At 39.4% G+C, this 14,787-nt stretch overlaps 1 long non-coding RNA gene and 1 other non-coding gene across 2 annotated transcripts; one reads left to right on the top strand and one right to left on the bottom strand.

Moving 5' to 3' along the window:
• The first annotated feature begins 778 nt into the window (after nt 1–778).
• Trnan-guu (transfer RNA asparagine (anticodon GUU)) lies at nt 779–852 on the top strand. Its single transcript has one exon. It is a non-coding gene; the product is annotated as a tRNA-Asn (tRNA).
• A 5,396-nt stretch (nt 853–6,248) lies between these two features.
• Nucleotides 6,249–13,965, bottom strand: LOC135221787 (uncharacterized). Its single transcript, XR_010316088.1, has 3 exons — nt 13,367–13,965; nt 12,788–12,845; nt 6,249–6,448 (listed from the first exon to the last, which is right to left on the bottom strand). It is a non-coding gene; the product is annotated as an uncharacterized LOC135221787 (long non-coding RNA).
• Nucleotides 13,966–14,787: the final 822 nt, after the last annotated feature.

Genomic DNA, 14,787 nt, shown 5'->3' with positions numbered 1-14,787 from the left:
ATTATTCTCCTTTTAAGAGGGAGCATTGCACGTGTGAAAAGAATTTAATATACACTTGAAGTTAAATAACACACTTGGTGACACATGACGTCATTTTCTACTTCAATACACTTGACCCAAGAAGCTGTCTCGCCCACCTGGATACCTGCATTCAATTCGAGGTTGAAAGCGCTATATGAATCGATAAGAGAAAGAAAATTGTTTTTTTACATGGTTGGCTATAAAATTACAAACTATTTCAAGGCGGTAAGGTGGGTAAATTGTATAAGAATTACATTTTAGGGTTTCGTAATTATTTTAGGTAAACCTACGCTCACTGTATTAGATATCACGCAATTACACCTTCTGCTTAAAGTGGAATTCTCTTTAGTTGTCATGTAAAGCGGTATATATATATATATATATATATATATATATATATATATATATATGTGTGTGTGTGTGTGAGTGTGTGTGTGTGTGTCCATTTAGTTATCGTTGTTATGAAAACTATTTTAACTGACCCCTAGGCCATACAGCTAAACTCAAGATGCTGGGAAAAATGGGCTTCGGTTTGGAACTATACGTCTCTGATGGTTTACGAAGTTCGGAGCTCCACACTAGGCAGTCTACTCTCTTGCAGACTCCTACGATTACAAGCTAACCTAAGAATAAGAGCCAGCTTAATCTAAAGAAACCACCAATCTTTCCCCATTACGTAATCTTATGGGTGCCGATGGCAACGCCGCCGTGGCTGTAGTCGATGAGTCAGTTGCCACGCAACGTATTATCTCTCGAAGCCTCCGTGGCACAATCGGTTAGCGCGTTCGGCTGTTAACCGAAAGGTTGGTGGTTCGAGCCCACCCGGGGGCGATCATTTTTGCGTTAGTTTGGTTTTAAACAAACACATTGTTGTCATAACAATGAAGGCGTTCCGAACTCTATACGGATTTATTGGTCATTCCATCAACATACTGCTACAACTCGAGTGAATAATTGTCGGATAAGAAAAAAAAATTGTAATAGACGAGTTCGGAAGGACTTTGGAGTTTTGCGTGGCTGGAGAACAACAAGGTTTCTTGACGGTTCTGCAAGTTTATACTGTACGAGGATTTTATTTTAGTATAAACATATTCATAGATTTTTTTTTCGTGTATTCTGTTAAGAGTTTTACTATTTGAGGAAGATTCTTGATAAAATACAATTTACACAATGAAAGTTTCGAATGCGTAAACAAGCATTTTCTTGATCATAACGCGGATGAACCCCCTGGGTATAAAACCCACAAAATAGGCTCCTTCGAACACCTGCACAAAAGGCTCATGGGCTGCGTATAAAACCCCTCTACATATTGCACCATTCTCTTTTATCTTGCACACCTACTACTTCTTATTAAACTTACGTGACTTAATTTCCTTTACAGCCACCTGAATATTCCTTACTCTGCAACTTGAAAGTTCTAATGAACTCCACTTCCTCTTCATCCACAAGATCATCAAATGGCATCCCATCTTCTCACTTCCCCACTTCTCATCTGCCTTGCCTGTAGCTTACGAACTCTTTTCTGTATCATTCTGATATGGATCCAGATTCACATACACGTTATTTCATAAAACACACACATACACACAATTAAAGAGCACTGCTTTTAATATACGAACACAGCAAAAGGACCTCTTCAATATGGAAATTACCAAAGCTTCGTTACTCTCTCTCAATATGCAAAGGAAGCACAAATCCCAAACCACGTCGTTAACTTGTTGCGCAAGTATGCACGGAACTTGTATAAAAAAGACTGAAAAATGGTCGAACACAAATTCCTATAAATTTATATAACATACCGGTGATAGATGCTGACTTGTAAAATTTCAGAGTGGGATAAAGGGAGAAAATTTACCTATAAATTATAGTCAGTATCAGACTACAATAGGTTTCGCATGCCCGATCAGAAACGACCTACACTCAAATCAACAATTGTTCAGGAAGAACAGAAATGAGACAGAATGACTTCCACAACAAAGACGATTTTGACAGAGGCCAAAATGCATTTTGTTCAACGAAGGAAACGATAATTAGTTCAGAAAAATCTCTGATAACGAAGAGAAAATTGACGATAGAAAGGCTGAAAGAGGGGTCAAGAGGTTTAAAATACAAGATTCCTCATTCTTTATGTACGAAATGTATTCAACTCGGTTATAAGAATCTACGTCGAATGTCATGATCTCACACAAACGTGTTTTGTCTTTCCTTATACAGGTTTATTTTTGCTTTTAAAATTCCGACAAATATGGAATATGCAAATCCATTTGACGTATATCTTTAAGATTGAAGACATGATTAAGTTAGGGCGGAGAATGGTGTTCGTGTACATGATCGAAATAACATCCCCTCAACCAGGTTCTCTGGATCCTGCCCTCAACCGAGAATTCCATGTGTGAGACGGGGGAGGAATGGCAATGAAATATGGCTTTACGCCAGACAAAAAACGAAGTGCTACATTCAGATATCAGTACTGAGTACAAAGATATTATCATTGATGAAAAGAACGTACCGTCATCAACCGAATTACTATCATTACTTTTATCACATAAGGATAGCTTCAAGTAAATATACACTAATTTTAAGAGTTGTCTACCTTTTACTTCATGAAGTACACTACACACACACACACACACACACACACACACACACACACACATATATATTATATATATATATATATATATCTATATATTATATATATATATAATGTCATATCACATTACCATGATTCATATACATACATCGAGCTACAAATGTCCTTTAATATCTAATTCGCTCTACCTCGGAATTGATATATTTTCATATGTGCTTAACCGAAGGGGAATTTTTCGGCGATAAGAAATTTGTCAGCTCCCGGGTGCGAACCATTGAAACCAAATAAATCCAGGACGACAGTGAAGCTTTAACCCATACCAACACCGCAAGAGGCTATAAGTTTATGCCGCCTCTCACCTCCAAATACCTGTCACTCTCAGGTATTTGTTGTTTGGAGACTGCATCAACCCACCTTGACCTTGGTAGCGTTGTAGTGCTTTTGACAGCATGTAGCCATTATATGAGTCATATCACATTACCGTGATCCATATACATACATCGAGCTACAAATGTCCTTTAATATTTAATTCGCTCTACCTCGGAATTAATATATCAATTTCGAGGTAGAGTGAATTAGATATTAAAGGACATTTGTAGCTCGATGTATGTATATGAATCACGGTAATGTGATTTGACTCATATAATGGTTATGTGCTGTCAAAAGCACTACAACGCTACCGAGGTCGAGGTGGGTTGATGCAGTCTCCAAACAATGAATACCTGAGAGCAACAGGTATTTGGAGGTGAGAGGCGGCATAAACTTATAGCCTCTTACGGTGGTGGTGTGGGTTAAAGATTCAAGTCGTCCTGAATTTGTTTGGTTTCGATGGTTCGTGCCCGGGAGCCGACAAATCTCTCATCGCCGACAAATTCCCCTTCGGTTAAGCATATATGAAAATATATTAATTCCAAGATAGAGCGAATTAGATATTAAAAGACATTTGTAGCTCGATGTATATATATATATATATATATATATATATATATATATATATATATATATATACAGGTAGTCCTCGGGTTACGATGGGGGTTCCGCTCTTGAGACGTGTTGTAAGCTGAAAATCATCGCAAACTGGAACATTGTAAAAAAATCCTAAGAAAACCTTACTTTTAATGCTTTGGGTGCATTGAAAACTATGTAAACTGCATTCTTATTGCATTTTCCATCCAAAAAACCTTCAAATATTGATTATTTTGCATTTTTGGGTGTCATATTTCATCTGCCAGATGAGCGTTGTAGGCATCGTAACCCTGGAAATAGTCTGATGAATATAATTGAGAAGCACCTTAACCTCGGAACATCGTAACCCAAACCTGTTGTGACCTGGGGACTGCCTGTATCTATGTATGTACATGTATACATACATATATATATATATATATATATATGTGTATATATATATATATATTATATATATCTATATATATATATATATATATATATATAAAATATAATATATATATAATGATTGTGTTTAACTGAATCACGAAAATATGGAACGTGATGAATATATAAATAAGGACAAAATCCACGAAGGAAAGAGAAACGGTGGATTTCTTCAAGGCCTTTGACTTCTTGTCCTTTACTTAACAGACTAAAGAAATTTAAAAGTGAGTTTACAAAGAAAGCTCGTATAAATGATAGATGGGCTTCACAAAGGAAAAAATATAAATGGAATCCAACGCAATTGAAGAATTAGTAGACATATCAAAACAGGGTTAAATTTACAAAAGATTAGGCCCAGCAGCTCAGAAGCAGGGACAAGACAATTAAAAGATTATACAAAAAAGGTGTTTGACCACCAAAAATGTTATTGAATTACAACTCTATAACTCTCCAATTGGTAAACAATAAAAATTTTTGCAAGGTGAAAAAAAAAAAAAATTAAAACATCAGCTCAATATCAATTTTTTTTCTAGATTTTACATGCATTGCTCATTGTCAGTCCTCAGTATTTGGATCAACAAATCGAATACATAAGAAATATAGAGACAGATTTGTGTTATCTTTCACATCTACTAGATATTTGTTATAATAAAGGCCACAAAAAGTTTTAGTGAACACAACAGAGAAAGAAACCCCTAAGAACATTATTAGCTAGCCTTACTTTAGTGATTTGGAAAACATTGAAATCAATGTTAAAATCTTTTAATGTCAACCTCGTTTTTTCCTATAATAACACACTAAAAGGAATTTTAATAAAAAAAAAAAAAAAAAATAAACCTAAGGAAAATAATAACAACATAATATTCCATGTCTGGAATATTTTTATATAGGTTGGACTGAAAGTTCAGTAATTGCCAGATCGAAAGATTTCTCTTCATGACATCTTAGAGTCCGCTGTTATACAGCTTACTTCCAGTTGTAATTCTAACCTCAGCCCTGGGATTTACTATTTGGACCCCTGTATTAGTAAAATGTTTCTGAATGACCTAAAAGATAAAATTACTGACTTAATTACAAATTAGTTACCTTATACATATTTCTATGTATTTGTATATGATAAAAAAAAAAAAACTTCACCTTGCAAAAATTTTTACTGTTTACCAATGGGAGTTAACGAGTTGTAATTCTATAACATTTTTTGGTGGTCAGTCACCTTTTTTTTATATATATATAATCTTTTAATTGTTGTATCCCTGCTTCCGGGCCTAATCTTTTGTAAAACCTCTTAACCCTGTTTTGATAAGCCTACTAATTCTTCAATTGTGTTGTATTCCCTTTGTAATCGCCATTTGTCAATCATACGAGCTTTCTTTGTAAACTTATTTTTATACTTCTTCAGTCTGAAGTAAAGGACAAGAAGTCAAAAGGCCTTGTAGTACTCCATCGTTTCTCTTTCCATTGTGGATTTTGTCTATATATACATTATATATATATATATATATATCGAGCTACAATGTCCTTTAATATCTAATTCGCTCTACCTCGGAATTAATATATTTTCATATATGCTTAACCGAATGGGAATTTTTTTTCTCGATAATAGACTTGCCTGAACCCGGCCGCGAACACATGGAGCCTTTCAAATCCAGGAACGTCAGTGAACCTTATACCTACTACTATATATATATATATATATTTATATATGAATCTTCATCACATCTGTTATTTGGATACAAGCATTACGCTCCAATTATCGTTTAATATCAGGGGCGTCAAGCCGGCCCCTAGTCTTTGAAATAATATAATAATAATAGTCACTCCAAGGTCCGTGTGTGTTTGGGGATGGAATTTGAAGAGGGTCTTCTAATTGAAACGACCACGACTTACTGCATAAGACAGGGTGAGGTAGAAGCAATGTTGCCTAATTTTGGCTAGTTCTTGCTATTTTTCATGAGTTTTAGTATCTTTTGTTTGTTATTTCACCATTTGTGTTTTTCTTCTACTAATAAAAAATAAATTTACCTTACACTCTATATATATATATATATATATATATATATATATATATAGTATATATATATATATCTTATTATTATGTTTTGGGACCGGCTTGTCCAAAAAACTTGAAGGCGAAAAGGGAAAAATGGAGCGCTTACAACTTACCTTGCAATAACTGTTAAAGGGGGGTCAAGGTCGCCATGGAAACTCGGCTGATTAATCTAATTTACATTTATTTACAAGAAACATTGATAGCCTGAGATAAAGGCAAGGCATATAGGCCACGTGGGAAGAGCGCTGGGTGTGGTCTGGAACACTTATCATTCCCAATACAGAAAAAAAATAGCCAAAGTCAACATCTGCTGCAAAGCTGGTTTCCAAATTTCTGGTTTCAGGTAATACAAGCGCTTGCATGGAGAGGAGCACGGACTCAGCAGGGGCAATCTGCAAATGAATTCCCAAATTACACACAACATAAAATAAAGACTTCTTGCACAATATTTATGTCTAACGCACTATGGAGGGTGTTTATCTTTAATCACACACAAGGGGAGGAACTCTAGTGCTTAAATGAAATGTTCAATGAAGATTTTGGTTGTCTGGGACGATCACAAAAGGTAGCATGTGGCCGCTAGGTAGAAAGGACCAAAGGGAGGTTCATTTGTAAAGTAGGAATTTGAATTGGAAAATGTGGGAGAGATTGTGAATTTGCGTCCCTTCTTCTTATTCCTCCAGGGCCTGACTACACCAGTTCTAGGAGGTGACGGAGGCACCGACTCTGGGGAAAGGCCAGAAACGCCATCAGGAGCAGAGGCAGTGGTAGCCCTAGGGACTACAGTTGAACACCCTACTTCGGCATCTGCAGCAGCCGTAGTAGAGGTAGAACCTTGTGCAGGGGAGGCCCTCACTTCGGCTGCTGCGACAGCCGTCGTAAGGGTAAGACTCCAGGCTGACTCCTGGTCAGGCAGTTTCTGGTCGGCCAGAGAAGGTGTAACTGTGAGGTCTGCCGGAGGTTCATCCTCGGCCGACAGAGGTGATGGTGAAGAAGAAGAATCGTGGACTGGAGATGAGCAATGGGCTGTGTTAAGCTCCATGCCTGTTGGAGGATCTCCTGTAGGAGTATCCTTGATAAGGTTAGTTTTGGGCACCGGCACTAGCTCGGGCCCAGAAGCAAAGGTCAATGGTTGTGGTGGCTCTACGTCCAGGCTGGATGGAGCATGGCACTGCTCAGTGCTGTCAAGTGGCACTGGCAGAGAGTTGAGATCAGATGGACCTGGGACAGGTACCAGAGGTGCCATACCTCTCAGTGTGACCTTGGTGATGGGAGACAGAGGTTCCTATCTCTTGTGGAAGGCTGAGCCTTGTGGAGAATGGGCAGTGTCTGCTGTTTGTAACTTGCTAGGGCACCCAGGCCAATTCGTGGAGTGCCTTATCATGTTGCAGGTTTTGCAACAGAACTGTGAGTGATCAATCTCCCTCCTTGGTGAAGGGGGAGACTGTTGGTGGCCGTACTTCCGAGACGAAGGAGGTATTGACTGGCTCCTTGCTTTGGAGTAGTTTGTCGTGGGGTTAAGACCCCTGGGTTTTTTTGAATGAGAAGGGGACTTCAAGTCTCGCCCTAGGAGGAAGTCATAACCTCCTGGAATGTAGCTTGCTACTGCAAGGGTACAAACTCTTGTAAGGTGAGGTCTTGTGGCTCTCAATTGTACAGTAGGAAGGATCAAATTAATGTGGTTGATGCCTTCAATTGTAATAAGTTGATGTTTATCGACATTAGCCCCATGGGGAATTCGATCTTCCCATATCAGGGGATTTGTGCCAGAGTCGTCAAAGGCTCTGACGTGGTTTGGAGGATAACTTTGGAGGGGTGCCTAGTGAAGATGAATCTGTAACTGCCATTGCGATGGTGCGGGAATATTGTGATTGGCGCACCCTCTGTAATTTGCGGACATGTGACCCTTCCGGCCACAGTCTCGGCAGAACCTTCTCCAGAACTTCTTCCGTGGCACTGGAGGATATGGCCGAGATAGCCCCACAGGTTGCGAATCTGTGGGGTCACCAAGGCTTGCAGTGTGCTCTGGCACAGGTGAAAAGCTCTCTCTGGCAGTGATTTGATGTGGGGAGGTTCAGGAATTCTCCTTTGAATTTCCCTCCGGAACAAGTCTAGGGTTAACTGGTTGGCTCACTTCTAGAATGGAGAAGGCAGGCGGTGAAGCAGCAAGAGGCTGGAAGGAGACGGTGGGATTGTGAGGCACAGTAGGTGTGGGGATGGAAGCTTGCCGAGTGGCCAGAGCTTCAATGCTCTCCTTACGTGCCCTCTCCCACTTGATTTCTTCATCCTTAAGAGCTAGCTCCTGCTTCCACCTTTCTTCTCTTGCCTTCCTCTCTTCTTCTTTTGCTTTTCCCTCTTCTTCTTTTGCTTTTCTCTCTTCTTCTTTTGCTTTTCTCTCTTCTCCTTTTGCTTTTCTGTCTTCTTCTTCTGTTTTTCTCTGCTTTTCTCTTTCTTCCCTTTCTTGCTGGCGCGCAGCATCCTGCTGCGCCCTCAGCCACTGGCCGAGTGCTGGTCCAGTGTAATCTGCCTCCTTGACCAGAGTTATGAGGTTTCGGAGCCTCTCTAGCTCTATGGCTACGATTTGGTGGGAAGCAGGGTAAGACATTTTCTTTAGGCTAAAGTAGAGGCTATCAGATAAATTTGAAAGGATGGTCAGGAATAGTACTGGATGGGAGTGCCTATTCAGTAAAGTGGCACTCACCTAGAAATGGGTTCTGCAAATGAGGTAATAAAATGTTTGTGATGAACAATGCAATGTCTGAAAAGACTGGGTGCTCTGTGGCACTTGGGAAGTGTCCTGTAAGTTGGTGGCACTTTGTGAATGGCACCTTCTAATGAGGTGAGAAAATATAATGGAGTGTGCCGTGTAGAGGTCAAACTGATGGGCGTTCCGAACTGGCGGGTATGCTGGTAATTTGGGCAATCCTAATGATGGATGCTCAGATAAATGGCTACCTGTACGTCCGGTACAGGTGCTATGAATGGGCAACCTGTATGTCCTATACAGGTGCATGGCAGTTATGGAGGCGTTCCTTGGCAGCACTATTAGAGTGCTGATGTAGCGGTATTTATGGAGGCGTTCCTATGTTGAGTGATCCGAAGGAGTACTTATTCTTTTACACGGAAACACTAATGAAATGGGCATTCCATAATGGCGGATCCGTAGTTGAATGGCTACCTGTATGTCCTGTACAGGTGCATGGCACTTATAAAGGCGTTCCTTTGTTGAGTGATCCGGAATAGCGGACACACAATTGAATGGCTACCTGTACGTCCTGTACAGGTGCACGGCACTTATGGAGGCGTTCATTGGACAGCACTAGTAGAGTGCTGGTATTGCGGCACTTATGGAGGCGTTCCTTGGACAGCACTTGTAGCGTGCTGTGTGTCTCGTGGGACGGCACTAAGGCAGTCTACTCAAGTATACTGAAACGAAAATGGCACTCTGTTCATGGCAGAGAGTAATGGTGGAGGAGAGAAATTAAAAGGGGGAAGTATTTCAGAAGCCAGTTGATGGACAGTGCTATGAATTAGTGGCACTGTAAAATGGTATGGCCTGACAGGCACTGGTGGTGGCCAGTCCTAGACTGGTAGCAGCTTCCTTGTATGGAAGCAATGAGGTTGCATTGGCACTCTATGTGCAGTTTATGCTTGCGGAATACGCAAGTCTTTTGTAATCAAAAATGGAAAAGACCACTTGGGCAACGACAGGCAGCGGTAAATTGAAAAGTGCTCAGTCCTCAGCTGGAGTAGTCGGTGAATGAAATAATGGTTGCAAGACTGCAATGGACACAGGTGCGTATGTATCACACTCAGTGTAAATGAAAGTCACAAGAGGCTAAAATAATGTCAATGATGCATGTATAATGGCAATAAATGTAGTACTCTTGGTTTTTGGAATGATGGGTTTTCTCTCTCTCTCTGAGAGCGTAAAATATGATAAATGACGAACTTCTTTGTGTTTATTTGAACTAATGATTTTAGTTTTAATATGACGCAATTTGCAGTGAATGATTTCCGTACGTTAAAGCTTTTGTGAAAGATTGCTTTTGGAATAAGTTTAATGGTTACGAGAACGCACTAGCGATGAACGATTTTTACGTTACTTGGTAAATGGAATTGCGCTATAACATGAGTAGCGATTTACGACGCATTTACGTTAAGCAATTCCCTTAATGTAAATTACTTTTAAGATTTGCGTTAATTTACTTTACATGCGTTAATTCACTTTATGTAAGGTACCTAGCTCCCTATGACGAGTGAGATGCGTTAAGGATTTTGAAAAGATGTTAGCAAACATTGGTAAATGTGGTTATGTTAAGTATGAAGTGAAATGAAAACTTGCGCTCAGTGAGTGAGTGAGCGATGCTGAATGAAACGCGCGGGGAGCGAGGCTAGCTCAGTGAGCATGAACGTTGGTGGCTAACAGCTGTAAAAAGAGCATGCGATTTACAACAACAAAATTCTAATTTGTTACTCAAAGCAAAACAGCATTACATTTTCTGGCAGAATGATAGATGCTAGTATGGAGATTGATATTATGTACGTTAAAACATCAAGATTTACATTATTTGGCTTAAATCATTGAGATAAAGGTCTAGGAGGTGAATTGCTTGCCTTGTGAACAAGAGTTGGCTGGCTGGCCGGGCTAGCTGCGCACACGCTGAGAAGCTAAGCGAGCGCTGCGGTTACCAACATATGAAATGAAAGCTAAGTTGAAACAATTTCCCCTAACATTTCACAGACAAGAGAATTGTACACTTCTTTTGTCGTAACTATTAGTTGAAAACACTCCTAACTAGCTAGTCTTGCTAATACATGCAATGAAACCCTGGCAAAGCACTTCCTAGTTCTAACTAGCACTTTCTGGTATCTATCTACCACACACACACGCATGTCTCCTACAAACTGAAACCTGCTAACACGGAATTTGCAGGCGAATATTTGTGCACCCCTAACTTTAAGCTCTTTGGAGCTCTCGCCATTACACAATAATATCTCTAACTGAAATAAACACTGTCTTATTTTAACCATTTCTAAAATAACTACTTAACGTACCTTAAAGCTAACAATGGTAATAATGATGATAATAAGAATAATAACAATGATAACGTTACCGTCAGCAAGTCGTGCGTGTCTCCTTGTGCATTTATGAATGCTTTTTTACGATTTACATCTTATAAAAACATCATTTACAGTTTACGTTTTTTAAGGGATAACGCGATTTACAATTTTTTTTACGGTTTCTGGTTCAAATCCTGGCAAGGTCACCACTATTACGTTTTGGGACCGGCTTGTCCAAAAAACTTGAAGGCGAAAAGGGAAAAAATGGAGCGCTTATGACTTACCTTATGATAACTGTTAAAGGGGGAACAAGGTCGCCATGGAAACTCAGCTGATTAATCTAATTTACATTTATTTACAAGAAACATTGAATGGCCTGAGATAAAGGCAAGGCATATAGGCCACATGGGAAGAGCACTGGGTGCGGTCTGGAACACTTATCATTCTCAATACAGGAAAAAATAGCCAAAGTCAACATCTACTGCAAAGCTGGTTTCCAAATTTCTGGTTTCAGGTAATACAAGCGCTTGCATGGAGAGGAGCACGGACTCAGCAGGGGCAATATGCAAATGAATTCCCAAATTACACACAACATAAAATAGACTTATTGCACAATATTTATGTCTAATGCACTATGGAGGGTGTTTATCTTTAATCACACGCAAGGAGAGGAACTCTAGTGCTTAAATGAAATGCTCAATGAAGATCTTGGTTGTCTGGGATGATCACAAAAGGTAGCATGTGGCTGCTAGGTACAAAGGACCAAAGGGAGGTTCATTTGAGAAGTAGGAATTTGAAGTGGAAAATGTGGGTGAGTTTGTATGACTTGGAGGAAAAGAACTGGCAATATTATTGTAACTCAAGACGTAACTGGGTGCATTATGGAGAGTAATTTTGGAGAGGATGGCGTTGGCTTTGTCTGAGTTCAGGACGTGCCAGTAAGCGCCTTTCTTAGGCCTATGGGCAGGCTGGCTCGGACATCTGTCCGGGGTCAAGGGCTATGTTGGAATGAGAACGTGGTCGGGTGCGAATCCTGGGTGTTGGGGCAATTTTTCCTCCCTGTTGGCAGGTCAGCGGAAGATTCACAGGATAAGGGATCTTATGAGTAGGCCTAAGAAGTACCTAACTAGCTACACACTCCCCCTTGTGATACGTCCCTAATGCTTAACAAATTTGCATTCCCCCTGCTACGACACGACTGGCGCCAGAAATGACTATGTCTGGCCTGTTCTCAGTTTCCCTCCTAAAGTCAGCCGATGTTAGGAGTAAAAATGGCTGCTCTTCTAGCAAATAAATAATTATAATAAAACTGGGGAGAGGAGGCAATCAAAAAACGTAAAAATATATATGTATGTATATATATGTGTCACACGTTTACTTCCTTATTAATTCAATACTACGGCTCTTATATGGCTTCAAAATGCGCACAAATTTCCACAAATTCTCGGGGGATTGCAGCAGCCCCCTAACCCCCGGGCAAACCTTGCAGTCGTCAGTAAGTCCTCAGTGAGGAGAATGCAAGGCCCATGACCATTTTCCTTGAGCTAGATTGCCACAACTACCAATTATCAACTGGATCAACTAGAACATGGGAGGTTAAGAATCGAATATTTCATTAAGTATATAATCTTTTACCAAAGGGATAGTCGCTCCAAAAGGCTTCTTACCATCCGGTCTCCTCCAGTCTCGCGAGTAGAATCCCGTGGCCTTCTATCCCACAGTCGACTAACATGGAGGAATAAACAAAAAATGTCTGAGTCAACGGAAACATTGGGTTTTTAATATGCAACCAAAATCTGAGACACTGCATAGAAAGTACGTTCTAATAATTTCATTTCATTACATCAAAATGGACCACACCAGGTCGTCAACGATTTTCGACAGTAGAGAGCCTAATAATTGAATGGTAGACTACTTAAATACAGTAATTATTAGGTGTAAGCCAAGTTGTGAAAAGAAAAAAACAATGAAAACCTACAACCACGCGCACATCAAAACTCATGAACTAATAATATTGAAAGCATCACTGGAAATAACACATTAGTAACTACAATAAGTTATGATAACAAAATTTTGGTATAAAAAATACAATAGTATGACAGTAACATAATTAATATAAATAAAGAGAATAACCCAATAATTAACTTTTAAAAAATCGTATTAAATAAGCGACTCCAACATTCGATAGCTGTTAGCCCAGAACATATTACCTTAGCTTAGATAATAACAGTTAACTGGTAACTCACTCAATTGGCTTTGCGACCATGGGGAAACTTGAAGTGGTGTCCGATCTGAGAATGTCGATGGCAAGATGGTGAATCGGTGATATAATCGGTTATGGAGTTGGGGACAAGGAGGCAGAAGGTGTCCTACAGGTCTGATGCTTAATTTCCCAGAGGACGCTTGTAGTTGTAATGTCGATCAAAGTTACGTCAGGCAAGACGAGGTTAAACTGGTGAGAACCGGAAAGTTTATCATTGGTAGGCTACATTGTCCTTTCAAATCCAGCCAGGCGTTCAGCGCGACTAACGTTTCCCCCGGCCCCTCCAATCTTTTCTGGCGATTATGCAGTAGTACTTTGTCTCTGTCGATCTTTTATGTTCTCCGCACAAAATGGCCAAATATTGGAAACGCCTTCACTTACACAAAGGTTCACACGATGTACACATTAGACTGATGAATGGCAAACTATTAGACTGACTTCCGATTGGCGTGATGGTGGCTGTCCGAATAACATCGTGAATGCAAGTATACTTTGGTCGGAAGTTATTTGATGAACAGTATACTAACTTAGCATTTTAACAAGAAATAACAGATCTTATAGAAAATATATGGTAAACACATTACATTTATATTTGAAAATTTTAACAATAAACGCCAAAGTCGATAGTTAAATGTGAGTTTCGGACAAATACCGGATACTTGAATTTTCATGAGTGTTGGCGAGTGTTTTGAAAATAATATGCTTCATGCCAAGCCCGTGAGAGTACGGATGATAAATTCTTGAAGATAAGAATCTAAATTTACGCAAAGTAAAATTACAAGTTGTCTTAGGATATTGCTGGCCCCAAAGACCATCTTTTCAGTGACTGCACCTGCTGTTTTTTTCTTTCTTTCTTTCTTTCTTTTTCTCCAATGGTTTCGTCAACTTTAGGGATGAGGGTTTACAGCTACAGGGCATTTGTTGTTGTTTTTTAATGTACCACAAGTAACAGCTGCTGCCATATTGTGTCATAGATGTACGTAAAAAAAAAAAAAAAAAAAAAAAAAAAAAAAAACAAGATTGATTTCAAGACTTAAGTACAGTTAGGCTACTATAAAAAAAATAGTACTATAAATATATTGCTAGCGATTGCCAATCTTTAAAAAAATAGTTTTTCGGAGAAAAGTTTGTGATATTTAAGGATGTTATGCGTTATGAAACATTTCTGGTGAACTGTATTCAGATGGTGTTGTGAATATTGACTCGAATCGAAGATCAGACGAAGTGTTTGACCCTTAAGATTATTATGATGCCTAGGTATTGACCCATATCGAGTCAACGCTATTATTTTAAAAGCAAATCTTTAATTTTCAGCTCGACTGAACGCATTTTTTTTTAACCTAGCTCCAGTGTTTGTGGGAGGGGGATTTTTCTTTTTATGGTTAGTGGGAAGGGGGCCTTGTC

Source organism: Macrobrachium nipponense, chromosome 3, assembly GCF_015104395.2.
Source record: "Macrobrachium nipponense isolate FS-2020 chromosome 3, ASM1510439v2, whole genome shotgun sequence".
Lineage (NCBI taxonomy): Eukaryota > Metazoa > Arthropoda > Malacostraca > Decapoda > Palaemonidae > Macrobrachium > Macrobrachium nipponense.
This window is presented reverse-complemented; position numbering and strand designations above follow the sequence as displayed.